The 19,607-nt window shown below is 32.8% G+C and overlaps 1 long non-coding RNA gene and 1 pseudogene across 1 annotated transcript; one reads left to right on the top strand and one right to left on the bottom strand.

The window, feature by feature from the left end:
- Positions 1-12,248: 12,248 nt before the first annotated feature.
- On the bottom strand, positions 12,249-12,902 carry LOC115233680. Its single transcript, XR_003883818.1, has 3 exons — positions 12,537-12,902; positions 12,407-12,451; positions 12,249-12,321 (listed from the first exon to the last, which is right to left on the bottom strand). It is a non-coding gene; the product is annotated as an uncharacterized LOC115233680 (long non-coding RNA).
- Positions 12,903-14,344: 1,442 nt separating this feature from the next.
- Positions 14,345-15,650, top strand: LOC115233675 (annotated as a pseudogene).
- The last annotated feature ends 3,957 nt before the right edge of the window (positions 15,651-19,607 follow it).

Genomic DNA, 19,607 nt, shown 5'->3' with positions numbered 1-19,607 from the left:
TCTCTCTCTCTCTCTCTCTCTCTCTCTCTCTCTCTCTCTCTCTATCTATCTATCTCTCTATCTCTCTCTCTCTCTCGACGCTGTTCCATATTTTCAGTTCGCCGAAAGAATGGGTAAACGCCAACATGGGAACATCATATATATATTTCGGTCCAACTAGAAATAATTAAAGAGGAACAATAACTCGTTAACCGAACTTCCTAGAGCAGATTTTTCAAACCTGTTGTCGATTAAAATCATAGACTATTCGATGTCGGTTGAACGTTTTATATCGTGGACCGTTATCAAGTACTAAAAGAGATTTCAAAGCGATTCTCTGTCTTATGTAAAATTTCACGGTTTCGAATTCCCGGTCCGGTTGTGCTTCGACTCTTAACTTAACACTGGGTCCCAATAAACGGAACCAATTCGGGATCGTTGCCCGCTGGAATTCGGTTTCGATTTCGGGGGGTCGCGATTCCTCGCGATTTATTCGTATCCCGAATTTACTTTATCTTCGGTCTAGCACAAATGTAGATACCTCGAGGTAACCCGCTTTACAAAGCTGTTCATATATACGATTCTTTTCCATCTTCATTTTCTTTTGGCATCGCTACGATCGCACTCGCCTACAGCGCTGAAAAGCAATATGTTTATGTAGATTGTAGATGCTGTGCTCCGTGAAAAAAAAAGGAATCCTCGATAACGATACACATCCGTATCGTATCGTACCCGTAATATTAGTCTTCGATATTCGCGTGAATCTTGGGAAAGGTCTTCAAGAGACTTATGATATGCCGTGTGAAAATAGAGGAAAAATATGTATATATCTCGATTCGTGCGGAGGCGTATCACTCTCTCGCGCGCGTAAAAATACAATTTATATTTTATACGTAGATTATTTACGGAAAGACACATCAAGGGATCGGACACGTGCATCCTGGATCCTGCGCACGAACTCTCGTAGCGTTTAGTCCGTACGCGAAGCATTCTTATTTATTGCTAGAATCGAAGCCACGAGCTGCGATATCGGCGCGAATCTCTGAGGTAAACAATCTAGCGGATTTTTTGTTGTTGTTGTAATGTAGATTAAAGGATGATTGAATAGATTGGAGGAGTATCGATGTAGAGTGTCTGATGGTTGCAGTTCTTATGATTTCTCGACTGCCAAGATAGTTCTAACGAAACGAGCAATATATATATAGATAAACGTTGATAAGTTTGGATAACCGTTAACGATAGGCGGATTTGCGTTGTATCGCGATTCGCGGCTTCGCGTCGATCGTTTAACGAACAGTCCTTCGCTGGCGGAAGATAGTTCTTTACTAAGCAAATCTGTCGCACTTTATATATCTATCATACTTGATATATATATATATAAAATTACTATACATATATATATATATATATATATTATACAAATATAGGTGTAGGGTCCAAAATATATATACATTTTACAAGACTTTCTCGTGAACCAAAACACCATGCTTTACTGCTGCAGTGGACGTAGTGCTTGATTCGAGCCGATCAATTAGTTGAATCAGCGTGTTGTGTCGTTGTGTAACTTCCCTCTTCTCCTTATTTTATGCGGAGCGATAATACACCTATACACACCATTTATATATGGAAATAATTTTTTTTTTTTGTGTCGTACTAGTTTTCCTCGCGTTTTGCGAAAGCTAAATGCGAGAGTTGTATAACATAATTTATTTTTTATATATTATAATTATTAAAAAATTATCATAATTTAAAAAAAATATATTATTAAAATAATCTATTTTTTATATAACGCTCAATTGTTCTTGAATCAAGCACAACCTCTATCAATTATAATAAAGTGATAGTCAAGGTAATATCTTTAAAAAAATAAAATTTATGATACTCGTAATTTCTCGGGAACAAAAATGCCTCTCACGAAAAAAATTAAATATTATTGTCGAATGCTCTCTTCTTTTAACCAAATGTATCGCTGATTTATACAGGCATGATAAACTTTTAAAAGAAAAACGATTTTGATAACATCGTTGAACAATCAATACACTTTTGACGATTTTACACGGCTCTCTGTGCGTAGTTTAATCGTTTTGTACAACTGGATCTCTTGTAACGCTTGACTATTAGTTTATTATAAGTATGTATTTCATCGAAATATATGTATATATGAAGAAAGTGCACAGAAAGACGTAAGTAAAATACTCTGTAAAACACGCTTTAGCCTGTACGTGCGTACGAGCACATTCTACGGTGCCTCTCACACTTATTTCACTTTTAACACGTGATTCGACTAATAAAACTAATTAATAACGTGTAGGTCATGAACGAGATTATATATTACGACGATTATACATATATACAGCATGGTTCACTTATTAGTAGCGCGGTGCGATGAAGAATTTTTCATTCGTCTATAACGATTTTTACACATTGAAACACTGTTGGAAAATTTGTATTTTCTTATTAAAAAATATGCCGATTAAAATTTTTGTGTTAAATATTTAACACATTTGTGTGTTAATTTAACATATCGCTGTTGTGTTAATTGAATTCAAATGTTAAATTATTAAAACAATTGAAAAAAAGGATAAAAATAACACAATGTGCACATATTTTTAATTTTACATAATAAATATGTTCCATATTATTAGTGACAGGATTTATCTGTTAAAATTTACAGAAAACAATGTTATTTTTATTCTACAATAGAAGTGAGAGTGACTACAAACCGTTAATAACAATTTTCTAAGTTAATTTTATTATTAAAAATACGTTGATTTTACAAAAAAATTATTTCAAATTATTATAAAGTTTGCATTCATTTCGTGTTAAAATATTAACTAAATTAATATTAGTGTCACTATTCAACATATTCATATTATGTTAATTTAACGCACAAATTTATGTAGACCGTTTGAGATATGCGATATATGTTAAATTTAAGCCAAACTTTCCAACAGTGTATTGGAAATATCGATTTCGTATCAATTTTCTCCAAAAACCTTAAAAATTTTAAATTCTTGCTTTTATATTTCATCATATCTATTTTTTCTAAACTTGCAGTAATTAATGAAAAATTCTTTGCACAATGCACGCATAAAGAGATTTCGAGCATTTTGGGACGGAAAAGGATAAATGTGCGCGATGAACAAAATTTAGGTACTATACAATCTTGAATAAGTAGAATGGCGTTCGTTATCATTATAGAAGTAGAGACAATCAATAAACATCGTCATTAACGTGACGTTGTGTGAGAATCAAATTTTCTTTCGCTATCTATTGAGTAGCATATTCTCGATTTAGTCAACGAAATATACATAAAATAAGTTGTGTGTGTGTGTGTGTGTGTGTGTGTGTGTGTGTGTGTGGTTAAAAAAGAATATGTAGATCGGTGATATTTAATGGCCTCGCGTTCTCTAAGCGTATCATTATTTTATTACAATTATTATTGAGTGATTTATTCTTGGTAATATAAACAACGAAAAAAGGTGATTTTATATATGTAAAAATAAATCGAAAATGTAAATGACATTTTTTTGATATAAAACTTTCTTTACAAAAATTTATTTCGCATTTTCAATTTATTTTTGCATATTGAATCACCTCTTTCGTTATTATAGCATCAATAACGAATTTTATATACATATCTTGTATAAGATATTTTCGTTAAAGAATCTCAAGTACATTACATTTTAATCGAGAATTTTATATTTTTTATTCTACTGAGAAAATATTACTTTAACTTATAAAATTATAAGTTCTCTCTACGATTTATTTAAATAGGTTTAAAATATAATAGCGATTAAAGAGACAAGGATCGTTTTAATATGTTAATTATGTTCTTTTTTAAGATATCTTATATCGAATGTTTCAAAAAAGTGTTTCCGCAAATAGAAAAGATTTAACATAGGGATACGAATAAATACTTAATATTATATCGCAAAATACTCTTGTAAAAGATCTCAAAATGCAAGTAGTGTTCGTGAATCGGCCGAAAAAGTATGTAACATAATCTTTATCACATTAAAAACGCATATATACATATAATTAAATAATATACACGCGAAATGCGCACGCACGCAATCGGATTATTAGATATATACCTCCCTCTCTCTCTCTCTCTCTCTTTCTCTTTCTCTTTCTCTATCTATCTATCTATCTATCTGTCGTAAAACTTCAAATACCTCCGCTCTAGTTTAGACTGATACGATCTCTCTTATCGCCGATGTCCAACGGACTAATCCAATTTAGTCGATATATCGCGCTAATGATGTAGAGTGTAGAGTCACAAATCTCCTTAAATCTCGTAAATCTCTAGTCTAGCTCTGATCATACAGCGAATTCAAGCTTTATTGACTGTGCGAGGTCCTTTCTAAACGCGCGATCATGTGCCTACGTACTAGCGATAGTATGCCTAGTACCAGTACACCCCTATGTATTATATTGATGAAAATGATTTAGGAGATACAAGCCAATTTTCCGTTTTCCTTTCATCTTTCTTTTTTTTTAACAAAGAAGAAGTTTGCATGGACCTTCCCTCCCCTTCACATCATCAGCTGATCAGTGCTGGACATCTGTGTATATTTTTCTACGTGTAAAATACATCCATCCTATGGACTATTCGCTATAATTGCGAGAAACTGGCACACGTTTGAAACCGCACCAATTTTTGGCAAACTATCATGCATAAGCGAGTGAAGAATAGAAAATATATAGTGGTTGTTTTTTTCGTATCATTTTTCAACTTAGGTCACTATAGAACGCGTGTAAAATGTAATCGGGTAATGAAGGCGGTTTAGATAGTCTATATATTATATATACATGGTATTCCAAGTCAGGTCATTGAAACTTCAGGATTTTATAGGAAATTGAATTTGGAACAAAAGGTTCCTATAAACATAGATGCGGAAACGCTTCGTTAAAAAGTTATAGCTAATAAACCTCACGTAAAAATCACGTTTTTTCAATGATTTTTAAAGATAACTTTAAAAACTTCATTCATTTGAAAAAAATAACGAAATAAATCTAGATAATTAAATAACAAACTAAGTTACACTAATTTGATTTAATTTTGATAAGGCGTTCAAAAGAAAATAACCTCAAAATAACCTCAAAACAACAAAAAAAAACAGAAACTTGGAAAAACCATCTTTTGATGGTCTTTGTGTAAACACTACATTCGTAATGCAAATATTGCAAATGCGAACATAAAAATGTTCTTATTAAATTTTGATCATAACTAATTAATTACCGAAAGTTTATTAGCTATAACTTTTTAATGAAGCGTTCCTGGGCTTATGTTTACAGGAACTATTTTGTTCCAAATTCAATTTCCTATAAGACCCTGAAGTTTCATTGACCTGGCCTGGAACACCCTGTATATGTGTAGATTATTGTAAATATAATAATTCTATAGAGACTCGCGCGTCGAGCTTAACGCGATAAAAATCTAATCCGTGTAAAAAGTGGGACCGTACTCGAGTTTGTTTCTGCCTTCTAGCTATCTATTGTAAAGAGTTTTCTATACTGTACTTAAAACTCTAGCTCGGTCGTAATTTACGACGGTACTCTAATTGTAAGTATACATATAAGATAAATGAACAATGATAATCCGTAGCTTGATCCGTAGAATGCGATCATACTTTCGACAATTAGTGTTTTCGTGTACTCACCCACATATAGAGCCTAATAATTTAAATGCAAACTAGAGTATACACATAAAGATGAATCGTACACTCTCTTGAACATAGGACGATATATCGATTCTCATCTACGTACGACAGACGTATCGTGCTGTTAGAAAATTTTTGCCGCAATCTTATCAAGATAAAATTTTTTGTTTTATCTCTCTGTGATTTCCAAATGCATGATGACATACAGATGACATAGTGATAGTGTTATAACTCGAATATAATATAAGATATACTATTAACTATTATTATATTATATATATATATATATTCTAAGATTTAGTAAAAAATTTTCGCCCTTAGAAATGTGCTACTTTCGGAAAGACACGAAAAATTATGATATTTATGATACTACGCCGTAATATATACTTCGTTGAGCAAATTGCACGAGAAAAAAGATACTTTGAAGTGTGTGCGACATGTTTCTTTTGCAAAATCTCATTTCTCCTGAAATATGTCTTGAAAGTTTGGCAACAAGTTAATAAAAACGCGTTACTCATACTTTTGCGCGTACTCTTTCTGTTACTCTTCGCGTAAAAACAATCCAAGTTATTTGCACCATTAACGAATTACCTGACAGATAAATTGAATCGGCATCCATGACTTACATCATAATTGATTTTTAGATTCCTTGCGCACGTGGAAAAGAATATGATGCTAAAGTAAAATAGTCCATTTTTACACTAAAAATAAAATTTTTTGGTAATTATGCATATTAAGACCCCACCCCCACAGGATAGTGATGTTGACATATGTTGTCAAGGTCATGACCCTGATCAACATTCCGAAGGTTTTAGCCGGCGGTCGTTGTTTATTCAAAAGTTATTAACAAATAAAGTTTGAGAAGTCACGTAATTTTCGAACAACATGTATAAAAGAATAGTGAGTTTGACCATGACATAACGAAACTCGTGTTGTAAAGTATATGCGTGGACGCAGTGGGTTCCGCCCCCCCCCCTGCGGGGGGGTTCGACGTCCGGAAAATATAACCTAACCCAAACCAAATTTTAGTTTTAAATCAGAAATAAGTTTGGGTTAGGTTATATCTTCCGGAAGTGGAGCCCCCCCCCGGGGGTGGGCGGAACCCACTGCGTCCACGCATATACTTTACAACACGACTTTTGTTATGTCCAGGTCACTATCCTTTTATACATGTTCGAAAATTACGTGGTATACTTCTCAAACTTTATTTGTTAATAACTTTTGAATAAACAACGACCGCCGGGTAAAACTTTCGGAATGTTGATCAGGGTCATAACCTTGACAACATATGTCAACATCACTATCCTGCGGAGGTGGGGTCTTAATATGCATAATTACCAAAAATTCTAATTTTTAAAATAAATTATTTACAATTTTAATATAAAAGAATATTTAGTTGAGAGAAGATAAAAAATTATTTATTAAAATAAAGAAAAACTGTGTTTTTGTAACAAGCAGCTAAAAATTAAAAAATATTTTTTTAAAGGAAATAATTTAGTATAATAAGGACGAAAAATGAATTTTTCTTTATTTGCAAATAAAAGCATATTTTGCTTTTATTTCATATTTTACTAATTCAAATATATTTGTTGTTTGATTAAAATAAATAATTCCTTTGCAAGTATTTAAATAAATAATATTTCAAATAAAAAAAATTTTTTTTGAGTTTAGTACATTTTTTTTCAGTGTAACAAATGCACTTTACTGTCGCAGCAAAATCGTTATTATTTTGATACAGCGAATTAAAAGAATTAGTTTCTCATTACAGTGACATATATAAAATTTGCAATAGAAGATTTTCAATAAAAGTAAAATTTAATAATCTCTCTCTCTAAAAAATCCCACTCCCCCCCTCTCTCTCTCTCTCTGTATGTGTTCACATACTCGTATATAGTTCTTTTATAAAATTTAAGATTGATTTTTATTGGTTACTGAAGTAGTAATTAATTTAAATAATTAAACACTAAATATATTTATGAAATATTATTAAATATATATTTTATTAACAGTGTATGTGTATAGATATTATAGTCGTATATGTAAATAGTTGTATAAAAGAGTTAAACGAAATTGCACGTATTAATCGAATCTCGAAACTTTCTTCTTTTCGCTGGGAATCTAAAAATCAAGAATTAATTTGGATCTAAAGAGCAGGCTTCTTAATTAGAACAATAGTAGTCCGTGAGATATGTCTTATATAGAAAACTCGCGGAGTACAAGCGAGACGAAAGCAACAACTACTCTCCATGCAAAACAATCAATTTTTACAATCTGTACACATAAATGAATGAAAAACGAAAATATAAAGTACCCTCTAGTATACAGGCGAGCCATCTCTTATCCATGAATTCTTCGACCAATTTGGAGTCGACTTTTCCTTATCATAAATATCGATTAATAACGATAATCTTTCCCTTTACAAACGAAAGAGTAACAATTATGTAATTGGATCAGAGATAGAAACTCCAAAACTAAAGATCATGGAAAGAAAGATCGCGGTTAACAGTTTTCGATAATATTAAGATTGATTTTATATAAAATAAAATCGAATTATTTATGAAAGGATTTAACTTCAGAATTTTAGATACACGTTTCTCGGGATATATGTGTATCCTATTTATATCTTCAGACACATCTGTTTAAAATAACAGAGACAAAGATTTTTTACATTTTTGCAAACAATGAAAAATCGAGCTTACGCTGTAAGTTTCTACAGATTAAAACTATTTAGCGATCATTTATATGTACATGTATGCCATATATGTATGAAAGTTCTCTTACTATATCTCACTTATGTAATGCGATGTGTTGAAAGAAATCTTACAATTTTTATCACATTCCTTACACTTGCGATTCAAAGATCGCTCAATATTTTTTTCCTTTATCATATAAACTTTTGTTAGAGCTATCACATTTATATATATGAAAGCAATTGAACGAATTTGAGGGAAACCAAAGGATATATCTATTATTTTGATGTGATCTTCAGGATAAGAAACGGGACACTATCGTGATTCAATCCCAATCACCGTAGTTGTTTATATTCTATCTGTATCTCGATGATAAAGTAATAATTTCAATCACGTTTTTCCGATCTTGGAAAATCTCAAGAAGGCAGATTTATACGAGATCGTTCGCCTTACTGTAACTTCTCTTCCTACTGTCAGTTTAATTATCCAGCTATAAATTACGACAAAGATAATGATTTGTGTAATTCAATTAGAATAAGTTAATCTATAATTATTAATTATTAAATATTAATTATTAATATTAATCTATAATATCATCGCAGGGTAATCGATGATAATATCATCATTTTTGTTTGTCCGGCTTGGCGGAAGAATTTTGTAAATAAGCACGCGAACCAAAATACGTCTACGTAAAATTATCGCATTTAATGTCGGAGGAGTGAAATAAGTAAAGCTATATAAGAAATTATCACCATACACATTGCATCAATTTTGCTCCTGAAATTCTATTTACGTCAGATATATAAGATATAAAATAATGAAACAACGTGCTCGACACTAAATATACAGTGAAAAATGCAAACAATATCAACCCCATTGTTTTTACTTTTTACAATCTATATGTCATTCTCTTTGTATATACGATTTAATGCACTAATTAATACAAATTTACAATTACTATTATTGCTATCACAATCGCCGATAATAACGAGAGACTGTATTCTCCAGAAATAACGCCGTTCAATTGCAATACAAATAAATGAAAATGTTGTTGCAGTGAGTATTTTGCTTTCTTTAATGCCAGGTATTTTTTTAAGATTGCCGATCGTAAACGCATGTTGATCGCTGAATTCGCTCGCGTCTGTTCCTGTCTCTGTTAAATCGCGCGAATAAAAACATGCGTTCCACGATGTAGAAAATATCATTATTTGTAACGAGAAGTTGGCAGTCGAACTTGCAATCGTATTTCGTGTTATGCAAAATATAAAATATTCTTTAACTAATTAAAACGTGTATTTTTTTAAATTAGTGCTGTTGCGAGATGTATATTATGATGTATTATATCGAATATCAAGAGTGAAAGAAGATATGTATATATATATATATATAGTGTAAGTGTTTTCTCTATTTTAACATTCCTACATTAATATATTTGATATATTTAATACCAACTTTTGCAATAGTACTGTCGAAGATGTATGAAAAAATTGTGCGGAGAATGTCATATCAACCGCCAATGATCTTAATCCTTATCCGGCGGTAATAATTTAATAATATAAATGTCGCGGAAAGATGGGTTGATTTTGACCCAATATCCTTTTTATGCCTTTTGATATCCGCAAATTAAAACTTTGGTATTCTTTGATAAAATTTATTTGGGCATTGGTTAAAAGATAGTTTAACAAAAACAAATAATAAAAGGATTTTAGCAAAAATTCCGAAATGTCAAGATACATTTTTATCTAATCTTAAAAAAATACACATGTCAAGTCAAAATTTTCGTCCTAAATAATAAAAAGACTTAATAAGGAAAATGTATATCTTGTTAATATTATTACTGAAGCTTACGAACTATTGTACTACTTTAACAAGGTTTCGAGTGCAGCACAGTTGGAAAATTTGTTTTCTTGTTAAAAAACATGCGAGTTAAAATTTTTGTGTTAAATATTTAACACATTTATGTATTAATTTAACATATTGTTGTTGTCTTAATTGAACTCAAATGTTAAATTAAAACAATTGAAAAAAGTGTAAAAATAACACAAGGTGCACATATTTTTAATTTTACAGAATAGATATGTTTCGTGTTATTAATGGTATTACGTTGATTTTATTTTACAATAGAGAGGTGAGAGTAACTATAAACCATCAATAATATTTTTTCTAAGTTTATTTTATCATTAAAAATATGTTGATTTTACACAAAATTTATTTCAAATTAATATAAAGTTTGCATTCATTTTGTGTTGAAATATTAACATAGTATTAATGTGTCTCACATTTAACATATTCATATATGTTAAATTAACACAAAAATTTATGTGGACCGTTTGGGACGTGCAATATATATTAAATTTAAGCCAAATTTTCCAACTGTGAATGCATTTTCTTGCTAATTACTTTCTCTTCGATATACACAATTTGCAAACTGTTTTCTCTCTGATTCATTTTTTCGTTTAACAATATCAGAAAAAAATCACGGTATTTCGAAATGTTATGCACAACGCAATCGCGGTGCGACGCAACGACAAACGATTGCAATACACGCATACAACTCTCTGTGGCAAAGATGTTTTGCAAGTGTCCTTCCAATTATAAACGTCGATCTACGACATTTTCAGATCTAGGCGAGCTTACAATTGTACATTTCGAGCTTTGGTCCATCCATATAAGCTGTAGAGTCGATGGATGCAATCGGCACACGAGTGGAAATACGCGCAAATATGTACGATATAATGAATATACTATAATAATGTTGAGATGCGATGAAACGATTTATGCATGATGCGAACGTATGGATGGACTAGACATGTCACACACTGTATTGTACACATGCGTAATATACATACACATACATAAACGTATATACATTTATATGAATGTATGTATGTATGTATATAAGTACATAGATAGAAAGACGCATATATCTGCGCATATAGATACGTGCTGATAATATTTTCGAGGATCGTGCGATATCCAATCTGTCGAATATTGTACATTTGCGGTGGCATTACCTATGTAATTATAAAAATATAAATATACATATATATAATTATTATTATTATTATTATTATTATTGAATATTAGTAAAAGTTGAATATATCATATCATACTATTCTTTTGAAATTCTTTTCGTTGTCTTATCACGTCCCGTTTCCCCGTTCTTTTATAGGTGCTTCTCACATTTAGGACGTTTCTCTACGTAATAATCTGTATAAAGAATATGGAAAAAAAGGAAAGTCGTAACGTTTTTTATCACGGAATGGAACGCAATGAAATAACGATCACGCAAATAAATAAGCATTGCAAAAGATTAATGCCGTGCATACGATATATTAAGGTGTACTTTGAAATTAAGATGTACATTGAAATTTACAATAGTAATCTGCAGCACACTATATTTTATTTTAACGAGAATTATATAGTTCTTTCTTCATTTACTGCGCTACATATCTTTTGTATCTGCAAATTGCTTTATTGAAATTGAATTATTTAACTAGTATATCAGCAACCCCAGCCGCCACCCCCGCCGCCACCGTTTCCGCCATCGCCGCCATCGCCGCCATCGCCGCCGTTGCCGCCACCGCCGCCATTGCTGCCACCGGTTCCGCCACCGCCGCCATTGCCGCCACCGGTTCCGCCACCGCCGCCGCCGCCACCGCCGCCACCGAGGCCATTGAGGATATTGGCATCCTTGAAAGAATAAGTACAAATTTATCTTCCAAGTATTCTAATATTTTAAAAGAACAATAATTTTGTTTAACAAATGTTTACTTACTATCAAATCGCCATTAGCGTTAGTAGGGGTGAGAATATTGGCGCCCTTGAGAGAATAAGTACAAATTTATCTTGTAAGTATTCCAATATTTTAAAAGAGCAATAGCTTTATTTAACAAATGTTTACTTACCAATAAACCACCGAATAGGCCACCGCCACCGCCGCCGCCGCTGCCGCCGCCGCCGCCACTATTGAGGACATTGGCGTCCTTGAAAGAATAAGTACAAATTTATCTTACAAGTATTCTAATATTTTAAAAGAGCAATAATTTTGTTTAACAAATGTTTACTTACTATCAAATCGCCATTAGCGTTACCAGAGGTGAGAATATTGGCGCCCTTGAGAGAATAAGTACAAATTTGTCTTGTAAGTATTCTAATATTTTAAAAGAGCAATAGCTTTATTTAACAAATGTTTACTTACCAATAAACCACCGAGCCCGCCGGGAAGACAAGAAACGCAGCCTAAAAGGGCTGAAAAAAGGGCGAAGATAGTAATTATCTTCATATCGTTTCGGATGCTTGCTGTTCTCTATATTGGAGAACAACTTTTTCAAATTGCTGTAGAACATTAGCGAACGCTACCTTATAAAGATATCATGTATTATTGTCAAAATATTTATTGTTACCATCATTTGTCAAAACATTTTGTAGAATAACATTTCTCTTGTGCGATATACGAGTATATCCAGCAAACCATCTGAGAAACTGAGAAAGGCCACGAGAAAAACATCTCAAAGTTGCAAAATTGTCTTGTAGACTCGTAAAAATAATGATTTTTTTGTCACGCATATATGAATGAAATTATACGATATTTTTCTATAGGTTTTTAAAATTCAAAGAATCCTTTTATCTCAACAATCACTGGGTTTTGTTATAAATTTTCAAAAATTTATTATTAAAATATTAAGAAATGTTATAAAAATGTATTTTGATAGTAATATTAAACAAACAATTAGACACAAAATTTTGTTTAAGTATATCATACATATATGTAAGTATAAAAATAAAACGAACTTATTTTGACAATATTATTTAATAAGTAATTATTGCAATTTAATAGAATATATATTTCTGTATTCTCACTCTCTTTTGTTTATATATATTAAATTAATTATGAAATTCTCTCTTTTCCTATTTATTAGATAATTTTCATCTTGATTGACATAGATTGTATTGTGATAGATTGCTATTTTACCAGATAAAAACTCTCTATCAGTTGAAAATTAAAGATATTGTCTGCAATCAGTAAAGTTACAATTCATATTTCGTGAAATTTTAATTTAGATTTAAAATAGTACAGTGCATGTTTTACATTATATAAAATTGAAAGCTGAAAGTTAAATATTGAAGTTAAAATATAATTTACCCTATAAAATTATATATATATGTGATATTGCTTTTTTAAATAAAATATTGTTTTTTCTTCTTTTTATCTATGTATCTACCTATTTATCTTTCATTAATCATATTGAGATAAAATTTATTATTTCATTGAATAAAAACATCACTACATTTACAATGTTATAATACAGCTGTTAAAACAAGCATATGTAATAATTTACAAATGATACGCGATACATATGATAAATGCATTGAATTGAACATAATGCATCCGAAAGCATTTTGATAAGCGAGAGTTATCTTTACGACAATAACAAATAAAACCGTTATTGAAACATTAAATATTAATTATTTTTATTATAATAAAAAGAAAGAATTGTAAACAAAATCAAGATTCTGGTTAAATTCCTTTATTTGCAGATTATCGGTACCAAGCATCTCTTCTATTATCGAAATGATCATTTTGATTAAATTAAAGAGTGTAAGAGATAATTAAACACAGGAAATATGTATATGTACTCGAGCCTCGTAGACAAAGAAAGGTAGCGGGAACTCTTCTCAGAAATAATCGTACTTCAGGTAATTGAGCATCCCTGCCTACGTGAGCTTTGAGTTTTCTCCTGATCCGGGAGAGAGTAACCTGTGTCCTATAACCTGTGTCCTATAACCTGTGTCCTGTAACCCTATCAGGGTTACAATATATGACAGCAGCTATGTTATTACTGGGTCGAGGCTATTGAAGATAACTTTTCTAAAGACTCAGCACCAGCCAATCACAGGTGGTAATCATATCTTGACTAAACTGCCTGTGATATTGCAATACTCATCAACCCGTCTGGCAAGCGTGGTGTTTTAAAAGCCAACCACCTTCCAATAACTAAAATAGAAATGTCAAAGCATAAAACAAAACTACCCCAGGCAAGTAGAGCTGGAAGCTCAGAATCTCGCACTAATTCGTCATTTTGTCATATAGATTCTGGGGGAGACAACATTTTGATTCATCCAGAAAGAAAATGAAAAAGGAAACAAGATCATCATAACTTACAATATCCATATAATGAGACTAGAGAAACACCTAGAGAATCTAGAGAATGAGCTCCGAAACATCAAGTAAGACGTCCTGGGAATCAGCAAAATTAGGCTAAAAGGAAGCCAACAAGATCTTGAAGTCTGGGCATATGTTGTTTCAGAGTAACTTCAAGGAAAACCATCACACCGGAGGAGTAGCGATACTAGTACACAGTAAGATGAAAGATCTCATCACTAAGAGCAAAGCTATATCGGACCAAGTCATTTACATTGTGCTCAAATTAAACAAAAGGTACAAAATACAGATTAGGTCTACGCGTTCATCTCTACATCGACGGAAGAAGACATCAAACAATTTTACGAAGATCTGACGACAGCCAAGAATGAAAAAAACGCAAAATTTAAAATCATGACCGAAGATTTCAATGCCAAGCTGGGTAGAAATATATGGCAGACTCTCCGAACATCAGAGACTTTGGACTGGGCACAAGAAACAACAGAGGGCAAAGAATGCTTAACTTCCTGAACAAAGAGCAGATGTACTGCATGAATACATTTTTTGAAAAAACACCACAAAGAAAATGGACGTGAAGAAATCCTGATGACGCAGTCAAGAACAAAATCGATTATGTATTTACTACAGACAAACATATCTGCATTGATGTATCAGTCTTAAACCGTTTCAGCACAGAAAGCGACCACAGATCCGTAATCAACATCAACATACGCCTAGAAAAGAAGAAACAGATCGAGAAAAAGCTCTACCCAACGATGAAAGAGTTTAGCAAAAGGAAGAACGTATACAATATTCAATTAGATAAAAAGCTAGAGCCAATAGAAGACCTGGGAATCCTTGAACTTAATGCGATGGCAAAAAAAAAATCCAGCAGCATAAGAGTGGCAACCAGGAAAGCAAGCTATTAAGAGTACAATCCAATACGAAGTTCAGTCCGAAAACGACCGGACTCCTCAAGAAACGCAGAACAATGGACAGGAACTCAGGAACTCGGGATACCGAGAATTAGATAGAAGAGTAAAGAAGTCGATTAGAAAAGATCTGACAGCTTACAACACACAAATAATCCAAGAAGCCATAGAAGACAACATGAACATGAAAGTCCTCCGATCCAAAAAGAGCAAAAGAAAAGCTGCTCATCCACAAAATAAAAAACGAATAAGGCGAAATGGTAACAGAAAAAGCTCATATCCATCATCCAGAGCTTCTACCAAAGGCTATATAGCCAGTCAGTAAAGAAACCGGACCGTCTCGTTAAAGACCGAGTAATCCAAAACGTAGGATCCGAAGAACTTTCGGAAATTGAAGCTCCAGAGTTGAGAAAGGCATTGCAGCAAATGAAGAATTGCAAGGCTCCGGGAGAAGATCGAATCACAAATGAGATGCTGAAGTCGGGGGGAAGGACTCTCAAAAGAGCACTATTCATTCTATTTAACAGATGTCTGGAAGAAGGAAGAATTGCCGATGAATAGAGGGATATCGAAGTCATTATACTTTGTAAAACAGGTAACCGCACTAACATAGAAAACTATATTTCCATTAGCCTCCTATCCGTTTTATACAAGCTATTCACTAGAATCATTACCAACTGTCTCAGCAAAAAGTTCGACTTCTATCAGCCAGTGGAATAAGCCGGATTCAGGAAAGGCTAGTATGGTAGACCATATCTAAACAATACGCACATTCATCGAGAAAAGTACGGAGTATAATGTCCCACTCCATCTCGCATTCGTAGATTACCAGAAAGTATTTGACTCAGAAATTTGGGCGGTGCTGGAAGCAATGGACAGGACGAGAATCGACTCCAGATACACAAACCTCATAAGAAACATCTACGGAGATGCTACCCTAAAAATTAAAATAGATAAGGATCCAGCCACAAAGAAAAGATCTCTATTCAGAGAGACGTCAAGGCAATACAATATTACCGAAACTCTTTAGCGCTGGAAGATGTCTTCAAGAACCTTGAGTAGGATTAAAAAGGGGTCAACATCAACGGAAAATATTTGAACCACCTAAGATTTGCTGATGACATCGTACTGATGAGCAGTAATGTGAACGAACTTAAACACTGCTGAACAAGCTAAAAGAAGCGTCACAAGCGGTGGCTTTAAAGATGAATCCACAAAAGACAAAGATTATGAGCCCGAACAACGTTCAGATCACAATTGAAAACCACACCCTCCAAGTGGTGGAAGAATATCTGTATCTTGAACATACCATCAAAGTGGATAAAGACAACCAGGAGCCGAGACAACAAGGAGAATCTATCTGACATGGGTGGCATTTGGAAGCCTCAGGGTACAGTCTCAGAGAATCAAAAATCCCGGTCAACCTCAAGCGAAAAGTATACGACACCTATATATTACCAGTCGCAACAGACGGGACCGTAACTCTTACGAAAAACAGCGCATATAGTCTCCGGGTTTGTCAGTGTGCAATGGAACGTGCAATGTTCAGGATCATCTTGAGAGACAAAGTGAGAAACGAGGAAATCAGGAGGAGAACCAAGGTTACTGATGAATGGTTAAAGAGAATCATGAGGAACAAGTGGCGATGGGCACATCGCCAGAGAAAACACAAAATGAACAAAAGCCATCATGGAATGAAGATCGCAAGAAACCAAGAGAAATATCGGAATAGACATGCATGGAAGAAATTGGAAGAGGCCTATGTCCAGGAGTGGACTTCCACAGGCTGAAGAAGAAAAAGAAGAAAGATGTATGTGTCATATAACATATGACACATAACATTGACAAAACATTGACAAAAGCATGAAAATTGTGTAGGCTGTTCTACTATTTTTTCTGACAATGAGTATCTGCGCACAAAACCTGAGCACAATTCTCTTAATGATTTGGAAATTATTTAAGTTTAAAGTTTGTATTGATTCTTATGGAAAATCGCGTTTTGTGTATGTGTGTGTGCGTGTAGCATTTATTAACAAATTTGACAAGAAAAAAATATTGCAAAATAAAAATACAGCAAAATACAAATTTTTACATGTATCAACAAAACTCTAATAAATATTCGTGTAAAACTTGATTTCAATCTACTTACTCGTTTAAAAGCTATTTACTAAAAATTGTAACAAAATATTTTTAGTAACTCAAAATCTTTCTGTAAATTACTTGTTTTTTTTCTTTCAGGGGGTATCACAACCATTTTCTTTTATGAAGACATTGAAAACCATATTATTTTGTAATATTTAAATTCTTTTATAATCCAGATTTATTTATTTGTCTTTCCAAATAGTATAAACGTAAGAAATGTTTTTTTTTTAATTTTAACAGCTTTTTGCTACTATTGTACGGCCGAAACATCCTTAAACGATCATTCACGCGTGCACGTTTAAGTGCAATTGACAAACGCATCGGCAGAGCGAGAAAAGACGTTCACGAGATAGTTGTACGTTTCTTGCGCCTAACATCCGGTTAGCCGCTCGTCCAACTCGCGATCTCTGTCCCCTCTCCTTTATCTTTCATCCTTCTGCCCAACGAATCGCCCTTTTGCTCGCCGGGTTCTTGCACTCTCGCCCATTCCGAATCGGATTTTTCGTTTTCGTCGCAGCTGTCGACGATGGACAAGAAGTCTGGACCAGCTGGTGTACGTGCCGGGCGGGATAGTAGCGAGTCACAGCGAAACATATTCAGAACATTATTAGATTCATGATATCTTGCATTAATATATCCAATATTTTCGAGGCTCGAATTTCGTTGGAAAGTTCATTGGCTTTTAGATATTTCTTGTCCATTCTTCATACTCTAATATTGAATTAGATCTTGTTGCGATAAATTGTGAAGACAGGAGAATTTTCAAAAAACTTTTAAAAAGAAAAACTTCAATATTTTATTATTTTTCATGCGCATTATATATATATACATATGCACATCACGGCATTGCCAGATATTATTTTAATTATAACTTCTTTGATCAGATAACTTCTCTTCAAACCGGTTGAAGTACATTGATTTTTGCTCTTGTCTTGTATCTGTTAAAATTTGGTATACTAAAAATTCCATATGTTTTTAGTAGTAAAATTATAAATATCTTATAAAATAAAGAATTTTCATTGAAGGGAAATCGATACTAAATTAGCCAAAGAATCTGTAACAAAAGAGAGAAAGACATAGCCAGTACTTTGAAACACAGTTGGAAAATTTGTTTTCTTGTAAAAAAATATGCCAGTTAAAACTTCTGTGCTAAATATTTAACATATTCATGTGTTAATTTAACATATTGTTGTTGTGTTAATTGAACTCAAATTTAAATTATTAAAACAATTTAAAAAAGTTTAAAAATAACACAATATGTATATATTTTTAATTTTACACATCAGACATGTTTCGTATTATTAGTGACAGGACTTATCTGTCAAAATTTACAGATAAAAATGTTGATTTTATTCTATAATAGTGAAAGTGACTAGTTTCTAATTGTAAGTTAATTTTATCATTAAAAATATGTTGATTTTACACAAAATTTATTTTAAATTACTGAAATTTATATTCATTTCGTATTGAAATATTAATAGTATTATACTAGTATTATAATTGTATATACATAGTATTTAGTGTCATCATTTAACGTATCCATATTATGTTAAATTAACACAAAAATTTATGTGGACTGTTTGTGACTTGCAATATATGTTAAATTTAATAAATTAAATTTAAATTCTCCGACTGTGAAGATTTTGAATTGCTGTAATTAAACGCACACGTATATTAAGACACTCGGCAAATGCCCAGACTTGTAGTTTATCTTGTCGTCAGTCCGCGTACGAGAAGACAACCGGTTTCTCCTTTGATTAGAACTCCTCTGCCGAGAATGATGATTTCCGGTGGCGTCTCTTTTTTTATCTCCTACGCTGGAACGATCGCGGGTTGCCTAGAAACAATCGGGTATTCAGTCTGCATTGTGCATCAAGGTGGATCGCGGCGAGACGAGAAAGAAGGTGAACGTTTTGCGCGAACCTGATCGCCGTCGCGGTTCATTCATGAAGCCGTTCTTGCGCAAAATCGTGTCCGATGAACGAACGGGCCGCACTTAACTCGCATCGAACAAAAGGCAACGAACGAACGGGAATGTCGTTAAGGGGGGGGG

Source organism: Formica exsecta, unplaced genomic scaffold, assembly GCF_003651465.1.
Source record: "Formica exsecta isolate Colony F162 unplaced genomic scaffold, ASM365146v1 scaffold181, whole genome shotgun sequence".
Lineage (NCBI taxonomy): Eukaryota > Metazoa > Arthropoda > Insecta > Hymenoptera > Formicidae > Formica > Formica exsecta.
Note: the sequence above shows the minus strand (reverse complement) of the source record. Positions and strands in the feature narration are given on the sequence as shown.